The following is a 13626-nucleotide window of genomic DNA, read 5'->3' on the forward strand; positions in this document are numbered from 1 at the left end:
CTCATTAGTTGTATGGATAAGTTTCTTTCAGGCCGGCCCAGATATATCAGCGTAATTCAGCGTTTCTTGGCTCTAGATAGGACTTGTCAGCCTTTTGTGACAAAAACAATTGTAGACTTTGGAGGATCCAGCCCTTGATTTGGGACATAGCTACAGTACCTCCATTATCTTGTTTCCTTCCATCCTTTGTCAACATGCAAATTCAGTCCATTCTCCTCACTGAACTGCATTAAGACCCATCAAGGCTTCCATCAGAATTCTGTCTGAAGTCGTGCCAGGGGAAATTACAAGCTCTCCTGGCAACTGCCAGTAACAAATGACTTATATATAAACCCACATTGATTTGAAATTCATAAAGGCAGAATATATTACAGTCTGACTCACTTTTTAAAACGCTTAAAGGACATAAACTCATTTTTACCTCTTAGTTTGATGTGACATTTACTGACTTCGATAAAACATCATTGCATATGCAGCAATACCTTCAACATCACCCATTCATCAAGGTGTTACAAAGTGCAATGCAAACCTGGCATTAAGCAGAGCCTTGAGGCAAGTAGGCTACTAAAATATGATACGCTAGAAAGAGATACACTACTACTTAGTGCATGGATACTGAAAATGAACAAATGTCAAATTTAAAACTATAAAGTAGGAGTAGGAGTGAGAAGCTGTGCAAAGAGAAGTTGTTTCTCAGAATGTCTTGCTCTGTGGCAGTAAGTGCAGCGTAATGAGTTCCGGAGCTGAAGCTGCAGTCACACACTGTTTACATTCATGTTAAAGGTTGGAGTCTCACACATTTCTCTGCATACTCAGGAGACAAGACAGATAAACAGAAAAGAATTAACAATGGAAACAACTCACTGCACTCAATTTATCGTCATGACTGGGTGCTGAAACCATCAGTATATGTGCTAGCGAGCTCTACAGCACAACTTGTTTACTTTCCTCAGATGTTTCAGGCCTGCACTGATTAACTCACTGAGATCAGGTGTGTGCAAGGCAAACAGGTGTGTGCAATTAATAGATTCCCTAAAAGAGAAATTTAAGTGGATAGCTATATAATATTCTAAAAATAAAATCCATCTACATAATTAAAGTGCCCTGCTCCACACACGTATTGTTGTGGAGTTGTTTAACTCATAAAAAATACCCGGTTGAGATCATTCCTTTTTCAGACCCTTTGGGTCCAGACAATCCAAATAATCCATTATGCCTCAGACTAAAGTGAAAGCCTCTCCGCTCCTTGGGGCATTAACCAACTTCAATACCCATATAATGTAGTTCATTAACCACATGTCCACGTCTGGTGAAAACGCCTGACAGTGTTTGAGTTCATGTGCTAACTGGAACGCAGCATTTATATTCACCATTTCAGCTGTTTTCCCCACATAGAACTAGTAAAACCCATTTAGGCAATTGTACCATAAGTAGATAAGCTTAGAGGCTTGAAATAAAATCCTGCAAAATAAAGGAATCAGTAGATACATTTTCATTTTCTCATCATATCTTTTGTTCAATTTCACGGTTAGTTAAATTTGTAGAGTATTGCAGCACTTGAAGTGGATTTAGTTTCAACTATATTCTAATGAAGAACACACAAATTCATGATCTCAAAGGATATTCTTTAATATCATCAAGTAGGTGGACCCAGTGTTTACTTTCTCCAATCACGTAAAATAACAATTTCCAAATTGCTGTTTCTTTAGGATACACTTCAGTATGTTAACTCCAATACATTATTGAATGGATGGCATACGTTTGGCAATTTCTGTATTGTGTTTATGAACAATATTATTGAGTTTTTTATTCAGTGACTTGGGAAGAGGGCCCACAAACAAAGCTTTTCCCCCCTTCCGTCTTATACCTATTTATTTTCTGTAGCTGTTCACCTAACCTATCCCTTATCTGCGTTAATGCATGACATTTTGTTTACTTTCAGATACGTTTCTTTATTTTCGTTTTCATCTCTGTGAATGCCAGCTAGCTGAAATTATGTTTGACTATAGTTTGAATCTGATATGTTTTAATAATGCTGGGTAAGATTATATTCATTATTTCATAGCTCTTTATTAACCAATATAAATGTAAAGTCATGAAAAAGTTTTTGAAATGTTGTAATTGAAAAATTCAATCAGGAAAGACATGTTTGCAGATATGCGAATTAGGTTTATTGTACAGCTCAATAAAATGTACAGAGTCTTTGGCGATTAGACTCCCCCGCTACACAAATCTTTCTTATATCTATATAAGGGTCAGATTAGACTAGTCGACTTCTCCACAATGAAGTTTTGAGCTTTAAGTTGACTAGTCGCTGATCACGTGGATTTGTCACTAACAACATAGACCTGTAGCACCGTCACTTAGAATCTCATATAATTTTACGAGCCGACTGCAGCACATACTCTACTACTGTCTTCTGTGAATTTGAAACAGACATTTTTTAAACGGTTTTAAAGCGCTCCCAAGCGCTGCAATGCTCTCTCTTCTCTTCATTGAAGCCTCTATGTTTACAGGATTGTGGCACAATGTGCTATAGGTGCCCCAAAAAAAATCTGTTTGGTACAACTAATTTGTTTTGTTTTGTCATGGTTCATGTGTGCAATAAACATTACATTTAAAAAAAAAAAATTGCAGCAGAGAATTGTGATATCAATTCTAAGCAAAAACATTGTGATTCATATTTTCCCCCCAATCTTGCAGGCCTACTTTCATCAGAGTCAACTTGTGTCATGTAACCCCTAGTGGGAACCCTGTGTTAGTAACTGTCTACCACATGACATCATTTGTTTTTGCCTCTGCAGTGTCCTTTTTAACTGGCCCTTTATCATCTAAAGACCACTGACTGTAGATAGTAGGTTATTCTTCAGAAAATCAATCAGATTCCCTCGAAAGATTGCCGGCCTGCATGTCGGTTTGCTGCTCGTAATGGTGTTTGCACAAAGTGTGGTCATATTAAATGACAATCATGCCCTTCGACTGAAAACACACTGAATTTAATTTACTAATCTTTGAGCATCACGATAAAGGCCATTTATATGTATTCCCATCTTGACACTCAAAGTATTTTCTCTCAAGGACGACTTAATGTAAACAGAGAGGAGGAAAACATTTTCCACTTTCAACAAAGCCGGAAGGATGTTGATAATTGAATTCACTTCCTGTTGGAGTGAGATCCAAGTAATTGTACATTAATAACCCACTATGATAAATTAAAATCATTTCAAGGTCTTGGAACTTAAAAGTGCACAACTCAAAATGTATTTAAACATTTTCCTTGCTGTTCTTTTGATAATATGCTCCTTCACTCATGGCCAGTGCAGAACCTTGATGGTCTGAAAATTAGATTTCTTGATTTGATGTCATTTTTTATCAAGGTTTCTCAGACCGGGCTGATTGCGATGCCAACGTTTGACAGACGTCATTTCAATATCAACCCGGTTAGCTGTGTTTTTTTTTTGGTTGCCATACCAATTTACTATTGACTGTCATTAGGGTTATTGGCAAGATTACATTTGATGGGACAAATAAAACTGGTAATTTGAAACTTCTTGAAACTGGTAAGTTTCAAGAAGGTTTTCATTAGCAGAATCCAATATTTTGCAAATGATAGATGTGGAATGTATTGAATTATCTATATCAATCAATATGCAGACACTAATTTTACTTCACCAGCAGCAAAGGATCTGATGTAATTTAAAATGTTAGGTGTTGTTTTGAATGATCATGTGAACGCTACATTGATGCTCTTAATAAGATCCACTTTCAGGTTCCTTGTATTGAAGACAAAACTTATAGTATGTTTTATCCACCTGTTGTTGCTGTGTTGTGTTTTGGAGTTTAAGAAACTTAAGAACACAAAACTGTATCTGTTACTTTCAAGGATCATTTTAAATTATTCTTAAAGAGTAACACAGCAGCACTGGTCTTTCTTTGCGGGGACAAACCAGGTCTGTTAAGTGGATAACAATTTGAGAATTAGTGACATAAAATAATTCTAAAGCAGGGGTTCTTATATAAATTCTTAAATAGTTAATTCTTTAGTCTAACGGTCTGTGGAGGGCTACCGGATGGCTTCCTTAGCTATAGGCCAGTAATCCTATCATCAATGTTGTGCATATCTACAACTAACACAACTAATAATATGTTGGATTCATGTTGATGTATTTGTTGGGGTACTTTCCATTAAATCATCTCTCAATGCCAAACAAACCAGCTATTAAGCTATCTGAAATAAAACCATGCCAATCTCTATGTATGGTGAAGGGTATCAATGATGTGGGACTATTTTAATTCCAAAGTCCAAGCAAACTTTATCAGGATGCATAATATCCTTGATCCATGAAAAAGCTGGCCTTTAAAATTAACATTCTGCCTGCCTCTATGGGAATTTAACATAGAGGTGTGTATTTATGCTTTAAATTAAGGTAATAAGATCAATTTCCAAAATGAAGATTTGTTTTTACTGTTTTGATTCAACATTAGCATGGGTTCATAAACTTATAAGCCACTGCATATTATTTGGACAGAGATTTTTATTTTTTATTTGTTAAACCTTCAAACAATAATTTCAGGGCCCCCTGCAGCAAGGGTCACAGAAGCTCATGTAGGGGTCACGGATCCCCTGCTGAAGACCTCTTCTTTAAAGTACACCGATTTTTGGAAAAGCTCTCAAGATCTTCCATCCGTAATACAATCACTGCTAAAAAGCCTTTATTTTAGATTTATTTTCCAGTCCGTATGATCTACACTTGCTGAGTACAGTTCCAGGTGATCCCAGCTGCACACATGTGGCTATAGGTCTGAAGCAGTAGTCAAACCTTTGCCAGAGAGGCTTCAAAGGGGCTTCAAAGCCAGGCATCAAACACAATCATAGCAACTTCCATACAGCGCTGATAATAAGTGACTCTTAATTGCATTAATTCACTCTCAAGAGCATTTTAAATTCAAAAGCTTTTCAATAACTTGTTTTTCACTTCTGGCTTTTACAAAACCCTAAAATGATTGTGAAGTAAATTGATTGGTTTTAATTAAATCCAGGAAGCCAGAAAACAACCAATATTCTGACTAAATCTGAGTTCATGTTTAAAGCTTGCATCTAAGGATTAAAAGCATTTATATGAATATGTCTGCATTTTGAATTGTTCAACCCTGTAGAAAATCATCTTTCTGTCCAATGATCTTTCTGTGAATTTCAACCGTCATTAACTGGTGACAACAAATCAATACGTGCTTTTTCAGAACTTCACATTCCCCATCACCATTGTGACAGCTGTCTAGAGTTACCTGATCTTGTTACGTGTGTATGTTGAAATATCCTTGAAGTAGGTAGTCAGAAAGGCCATCAGCTAGATGTCTGACACCTGTTCTGATTGACTTCTCAGCTTTATAGGCAGGTGGAGTCAGTGGTGTTATCTGGTGTTTTGTAGTGAGCATACTGCGCTTTTGTTGAGCGCCAAGCAACACAGCAGGGTGAAATTAGGAAGTGTTAAAGTTTTGTCAAACAATCATTATTATGTATCCTCGGGCTTTTTGTACGTGGGTGTATGGATATTAGTGGTCGGCGGAGCGACCCAAATATTGGTAATATCGATACCAACGTTGGCATTGATGTTGATCAATACCAGTGTATTAAGATCAGTACTGTAGTTTTAGTTTCTCTCCAGTATGCACTGCTGCAGTTTCATCCAAGAGGTGACCTGACTGTCAGTGTGTTTGTGTAAGGGCCGTTTTACAGTTGCAGAGGGTGTGCATCACTCTGTTTTTTTCATTGGCGCGCAACAAAACGGAAACAGGAAGCATGGACGAGTATGCAGACAACCGGATGCCAGGACTCTCTGAGTGACTTGTAGCCTTTATTAAGTGTCTGCTACATAGGTTATCTATCTAGATTAGGTTTCAGAAAAGTTACATGAGTAGGAAGTAGTGGACTGAAACAATAACAGTAACAACACAAGTATTAAAGAATGAGAATATTTATATATGTATAGGCATGAATAGCATACAGCCTGAATATAAAACCTTGGGGGCATCTTCTAAGTTGCCTAAGATGTTTATATGGTGTATACAATGAAAATAAAATAAATAAAATACAATATTCAAAAGTGTTTCTTCACAAGAGTCTTGCTCTTGTCTTTAGTCCATGGCATAAAATAAAATACCGTCCTTTAAGATTTTGTAGTTCTAGTTGGGTGGCTTGCCATCGAATTTCAAATCTTTCCAAGGATCCCAAAAAACCTCACCAAGTTTCACATTGGATAAACACAGACTCCCTGGCAGCAGTACAGTTCACAACGTACTTTTCCAAGTGTTTAGATGACATACGCAATTATATTTAAATGTTAATGTCTCTGTTATCTCTTTGCATCGGCGGCTAAAAGGCTGGCTGTGTGCTGTCTTTGTGGCAGAGAAGCATCCGCTGTCACCTATAATCAAGGTGGGGCCAACTCTTGAACCAATGTTTTAATTGGTTCATAATAACCATATGCATTTATTATGGATTAATTTGTTGTATTTTATTATATAATAATATAATATATTCATATTTATTTCCATCATTTTTTTAGTGGGCTACAGACTGCATGTCTCTCTTGTAAACCTACTGGGTTAAGAGGAGTTCTTTCATGGTGAATGAAAGGCTTGATCTGACAAAGTAGGTCATTGAATCAAATTGCAGCATTGATGGCAATGCTGCTGCCAGTTCTGCTGTTGTTTACCTTTTTCTACTTCTTCTAGTCCGTAGAAATTGCAAAGTTGGTAGCATTTGCTTAGTAGCGCCACCTCCGTTCAGGAGAAGACTGCAGCTAGTATCGCAACCACCACGCGGGAGAACAGTTACCGCGCTCCCATTACGTCACACTGCCGCTCGACAGGTTGGCTGCGATAATAGACAGTGAATGAAATGGACCATCAGATCCTGTTGCTCTGGGTGGAGACCAGTGAAGGCTATTTGAAACACTTTTCCAGTGAAGGTTGAGCATTACTGCGCAGCCTCCAACTGAGCGGGATGACGTAGATGTGACGTGAGCAACGTGTCGGAAAGTTGTAAGTCAAGAGACATCTCAGTCATTCTAAATCTTGCAGAGATGGAGAGCGTAGGTATACTGTATGTTAGGAGATAACATAGGCACAGGCTAATTATATCAAACTAAAATGCTAGATAACATTAGTAATTAAACCTAAACAGCTAATATAAGTCAAAACTGTCTGCGAGCTTCTCCAGACAACACGGTGCTGTGCGACAGCAAGCCGCTTGGTTATTTAACAATTGTTTCTTTAGATATAAACAATGGCCAAATAAAGTTTATACACGTTTCAGATGTTAAGTTATTCGCTGTCGAAGTGGCGCCAACATGAATGGCAGTCTATGGAATGCTATTGGCAGCTGAGTGCTTGGTAGCATAAAAATTATGCCATAGGAGCTACGCTTTGCGCCAGGCAAACATATGAGCAACTAGTCGGGCCCGTAAGCGGGTTAGTATGAAGCCACAACCAGTTAGATAGATAGCTTAGCATAAACACTCAAAACATACAGTAGGGGTACTACATGTCATATCTTGTTCGATTCTCCACTGGTTGAGAGGCTGCCGGATGTTGTAATGACAACAAGCAGTCTGGAATAAAAACTCCTGTAAGACTGCAAAGTCTTTTTTTACACTTGGGTATTTGTACAGATTAACAAGATATAACGTGGAATCACCTTGAAGATGATGTAGATAGATTTGGTTACGTTCTGACAAAAGAAGGCTAGTTGTCCTGTTTTCAGTCTTTATGCTAAGCTAAGTTAACTGGTTCCAGCTTTGTATTTAAAGCGACCATATAATGCTAATTTCAGGATCATAATTGTATTTTGAGGTTGTGCCGAATAGGTATTGTTTCGTTTTCAAAAAACAACATATTTTACAGGGACATGTAAGTAGTTTTCTTGTAGATTATGATGAACTAGTCTGTGTTGTTGAAGTGTTTTGTTGTAGAGAACGAGCTTGCATGCTAGCGCTATCATGTGCTACGGTTACCCAGCTCACCTGGAACCTTTAGGCGGAGGACATTCAGAAACCTGTATCTCACTCAGAACAGCATGGATGTTTTTTTTCAAGTTTGTATGGGAGACACAAAATAACATCACAAATCCCAGAAAGAGTGATTTTTTTTCATAAAATAGGCACTTTAAGGGACAGACATCTTTTCATCTGACTTTCAGTAAGAAACAAAATTCTTCCCCCAAATGTCCAACTTCCTTACAGTCTCTTCTTTCACCCCCTGAGCCAAGCAGAGAATGTTTTGTTTGTTGCTGCCGTTTTGCTTTAAAGTATAATAATCCTCCAGGGATTAAAACTTGCCTTGACATTATATTGTACTCTGGTGCAGACACACTACAGTAACTCTCAAACTAGATTCAGTTGGTGCAACAAGCAGTTGGGCCATAGAAACTTGCAGAACTTGTTATAGAACAGGCAAACAGTCATGAGAACATGTACTGAGATGTTTTGATGATGCCTCGTCTATGGAGGACTATAGAGGGGAGGGGAAATGTGTGCCGTAGGTGAACATACTGCATAAGGACCTGTGAATACATTGAAGGCGTTTAGAGGTATTACTGGGGGCATTTTTAGGATTCTGTCAGTAAGTGGTGTTTATCTGTATAAGCCTTTCTTTTCTTCTTCCATCCGTCAACTTCCAAATTTTCAGCCAAAAAGTGAGATCAAAGCAGCTCCTCTCATCTCTGACTGTTTTTGATGATGTATGTACACACTGCCACTGCTTTTGTTGTGCTCCAGTTTTGTGGCGCCAGCGAGATAACAAATTGGCAGGCGGAAATAAAGATGATTATGCCTTCATAATATGATAAGTCCAAACAGCTTCTCCTCTCTTCCCCTTCGTCATGTTATTAAAAGTGTCAGAGCAAGTGTCGTGTTTAGAAGTATAGGAATCTGGCATGTGTGGTGAACTGTGACAACTACATTGATTTCATAGTATGCTTCCTGCTTATGAATCATTTCCCAGAATGAGTTCTGCAGTACTCAAGTAATCAAATCAGTCTTTTAAAAGGTTATCATTGGATGTTAATCAGTCAAATTATTTTCTTTGTAGGCACTCATTTTTTGTGGAAAGGCACTGTCTAACGAAAATTGCTTCGACAGATAGAATAAAATGATGACAATCTGAGTCTGTTCACAGCTGAATTAATACTGTTGGATTGACCATAAAAATAACCACATGGTACCTAAATCATAAGGAAAAGTGGGGATATTATATATATACGTTTTATAAATTGACTTAATTGTACTCTGCTTCATTTATGACCACTAGTAGCACAAAATTACACCAAACCAGTGGGTCTATTACACGCTTTGACATGATACTTGGCTGGTTATTCCACTTATTAATAGTTGATGCAATGTGTCAACAAAGGCAGTGTAGAAGACTGCAAACTAGCAAACAAGGATGTAAACAATGCATGACTTGAATTTGTTTTTTAAGAAAATCAACATTGCCATTTTTTGTGTGGAAAGAAATTTAATCAAGGCATTTGTTAGAACCTCAAGCATACACACAATGAGTTTTGACGAACATCCAATTTTAGAAATGTTTAATTTTAACTCTAATTGTTTGCTTAAACCATCTGCATGTAAAGCCAAAGCTCACGATTTATGTGCTTACAAATGGCCTTGATCATTAATGAGGCAGATATTCTGTTGCCATAGCTGGACCAACCCGGCTTCCATATTTTGTGGAATCGACTCGTGGCTCTGGTTTGCAACTGTGCTAGAGCCAGACATCGGCCAACACTAATTTCTGACGTGTCAGAAATTCATCTGAACTTGACAAACATAAGCCCTCTAAGCTGAAATTGGGTCAGACTCTAAAATGAATCTTGTGGCTCAAAAATCTGTCAGAAAAGGGCTCATATTTTATGACCACCTTAACTTGGCTCTTAACAGGCCTGCATATATGTGATAAACAAATCTTGAATTTTGTGAAAAATAAAATATGTGTTTTTGTGCCCGAAATATTAGGCCACATGCTTTACTGTAATTCATGAAAATGTTGGTGTTTTCTTTGCATAAAAACCTTTCCACAACAGCAGCCACAAGCAGTGCTCCTGCTGAATTTAGCAGAGGATCCTAACTCATTTCAAGTCAATGTAATGTCCAGTAGAGCTTGCGAAAATGACCCATTAAACCTCCCTTCTAGAACTGATAGGTGCTGTTAAATTGTTCACAGTGATGCATTTTGTAGATGTCATTATGTTCTTCAAATAAAATAATTTACTCTGCACATTTCGGCAAGCCAATCTGTAATTATTGCTGTACCCAGGTCCTATAATATTTTAATCAGGAAGTGATATTGAACTGCTGGAGGTGTAATTAACAAACGAGCAGGAATTAAGCACCACCATATACGAGGGCAAGGATTGGCAGGACTGTCAAATACAGAAAAATGAGTGCACTGGATTGCTCATTTGCAATGTAGATTACTTTTTCGAGCAAAACAATACGATTATTAAAATCGAAATCTGACCCACTGAATAAAACATGATAAGCTTAGAAAATAATGACAAATAGAAAATAGGCCAGTCAAAAGCACATGAATTCCGAAATAATCATTTTGGTGTGCTTTAAAAGGGGGGGAACAAGAAAGCCGTGCAAACAGGTTAACTCCAAAGAGATCTGCATTTTAATGATGCGAGAGAGCTTTTTTTGCAACATATAGTTGCTATTTTTTGACTGCTGAATGTGTTGCAACCTCTTGATTTAAAAGCAAAACCCAACAACAGGGACAAGGGCACATGGGTGAAAAATAAGCATGCTATTTACAGAGGCACTGCCGCTGGGGATCGGCCCCAGAGTCCCTGATGCTCGTTGGGAGGTTTTTCAGAGAGGCAGTCGTCCAGGTGACAGTGAGGCGAGGTACCCTTAGAGAACCCATAAGACTATCTCCAGGCATCCTTCACAGAGCTTTATGCATGCCTCCTGGCCTTTCCTGCGTATGATTACCCCTGCGAAAGTGATACATTAGGCAGGGCATACTGGTCTTATTTGTATACTCTGCTATGATTGGGCTCTTCACCATTTGATCTGTGAAGTGAGGTGCTTGAGAAAGACTTGAGGAGTATGAGAGGCCGTGTAATGGAAACACTTGGTACCTCATCCTGTAGAGGTTGGCGTCAATGTCAAAAGTGAGATCCTGTGACAGATGTGATTAAATATTTAAAAGTGTTGATAGTGCAACTGGAGAGTGTTCCTCTGCTATTGGGATACAGTTGCTCTAAAGAGGCCTTGTGGACAAGAGCTGTTAATTTTCTCCTGCCACGTTTTGCATCTTCACGCCTAGACACCCAACCCTATGTACATTCAATTATCCTCAATATAAATACAAACTGACGACCATAAACCAACCACGTTGTTCCTAATTTTAACGTCACAGCAGAAATTTTGTTATTAAAGTATGGCCAGATGGCATTTAACCATCTGTGTGTATCGCTCTGTAAACACGTCCGCAATTAATTTCCAGTTAACCAAAATGTACTATGACGTTTTTGACTATCAAGTATTAGAGTTATTTTCATTACAATCTATCATCTTTGAAATAGTCTGGAATCCAAACAAGTTCTTAAGAATTAGATCATAGTTTAAAATCAGAGCTGTCAGTCTGCCCAAATAAATCACATCAAAAAGACACAATTAATGCATTAAAACCTACCTGTATGTTACAGTTTGCTGGCATGACTAACTTTGCCCAGCCTCAGTGCTTCTGTAGTTATTGTAAAGTTTGCCACTGCTGAAATTACAACCCTTCCTCCTCCCTGACAACTCCTAAACACCATACAGGGGCCAACCAATCATTAACGATAAATAAATCAACACCTTCTATACATTATTCAGGTCTTCACTGTCCCAGAGTACCCTTTTATCTAACTAACCCAGCTTTGCCCTATAAAGGTGTATTGAAGATCTACATAACGTTTTAGCTCCCTGTTTTTAAAAGGTTTAAGTTAACCTCATTGGCACAAGAATAATTAAATTGATTATTGATCCTCAATTTTGACATAAAGTAACGTCTTTCAAAAAGGTATGTTCACTTTAATCCTTTTTTATCATGTCAGGCTAAACAGTCTCTGCATTCCCAAAGTAACTGTAACTGTAACTTCCATCCATTGTCTGTACCCGGGAACTCCAACACTGGGAGAACATGCTAACTCCTCACAGAATGGCCCAGGCTGGCTAGCAGGTTCGAACTCTCGCTGTGAGGCGACAGCACTAACCACTGTTCTACTGTGCCGCACAAGACCATAACTTAACAACTTAACTTATAATTGAAACAGTTTTTAGTTGCAATAAATGAGAATGGATCTATTCCATTTGTTTGATAAAATTACTTAACTGCCATTTTAATCATGAGTCATTGCAATGCAGAGCTAAAGAGTGAGTCAGACATAATGATTTGAAAGTGACTAATGAACTTTTCATGATTATTTTTTTGACATTCTTCCAAGCTTTAATTTAGCAAAACTCTGAAACTATAATAAAAAGTAAAAAAAATTTTTTTACTCACTGATAAATATCACTTGTACTCCTATGGAAGATTACTTGATGCAACTTGCCTTCATATTTAGGTCTACGTGCCACAGATCTCTTTTCCTGTCCTCTAAGATTCACCTAAAGCATGAAAATAATGAAGACAGTTATAGCTATATTTTTATTCTTTTGTCTGACGCTGATGAAATACAATTTATCCATGAAGCATTGTTAAAGTAGCTTCAACCTTGATCAATAATACAACAGACAATCTCTAAGAAAGGAAGAAGTAAATGAGTGAAAAGCGGAGAACCAGCGTAACTTTTTGGTTGAGTAGGCTGAGGCTTTTTTTTAATGGCGTATCGGGCAATGGAAGATAAGCTTGGAGCGGTAATGGAGAAGTCCCCTTGGGATAGACCGGCCTGGAAGCCAAACCACCTCCGCAGATTGGATTAATATTGCATGGCCGCTTGTGCAGGGCCTCCTTTCTTGAAGGAACACTGATTGCCTCATTTGCTCTTTCACATCCTTCAAAAGGAGAAGTTATCAAAATACTACAATAGTGAGGCGGCGATGAAAACAAAGCCTGATTCATCCCTCAAAAAACATCAAAGAGAAAAAAGCTTTCGAAAGACTCCTCTAAAGGGGACAATAACAAATAACAAGTGACAAGGAGCATTTATCCGTTTTTTAAAATTGCTCTAATGGCAGCACCTAAGAGAAGTGTTTGCTGTTCTGGAGACCTGGTGTGGTGATAGAAGCAAGGTTGCAACATGCTATTTTCCAGACTAGTGGTAATTGTCAGGTACCTTGCGTGAATACAAGGTTCTATGTTTGACACAGATTCATTGTGTTCCCAGTGAGAAGCTGCAACCTTGTGAGCCATGCATGTGTCTGCCTGCATGCTCTTTGATTCCTCACGTCTACAGAAATGAATTGCTGATTTTGGTTTAATTTAGTTGGAGGCTTTTGATTGGAAACATTACACTGCAGGGGGTGGCCCTCACAGTGTTTCTGTCACTGTCTGCTGGAGTGATACTTGTCTGTCTTGAGAGAGATTATGAGTGTGGGTGACTCACTGAATGTTCAACAGGATCTAGCTCAGATA

This window comes from Etheostoma cragini, chromosome 22, assembly GCF_013103735.1.
Source record: "Etheostoma cragini isolate CJK2018 chromosome 22, CSU_Ecrag_1.0, whole genome shotgun sequence".
Classification (NCBI taxonomy): domain Eukaryota; kingdom Metazoa; phylum Chordata; class Actinopteri; order Perciformes; family Percidae; genus Etheostoma; species Etheostoma cragini.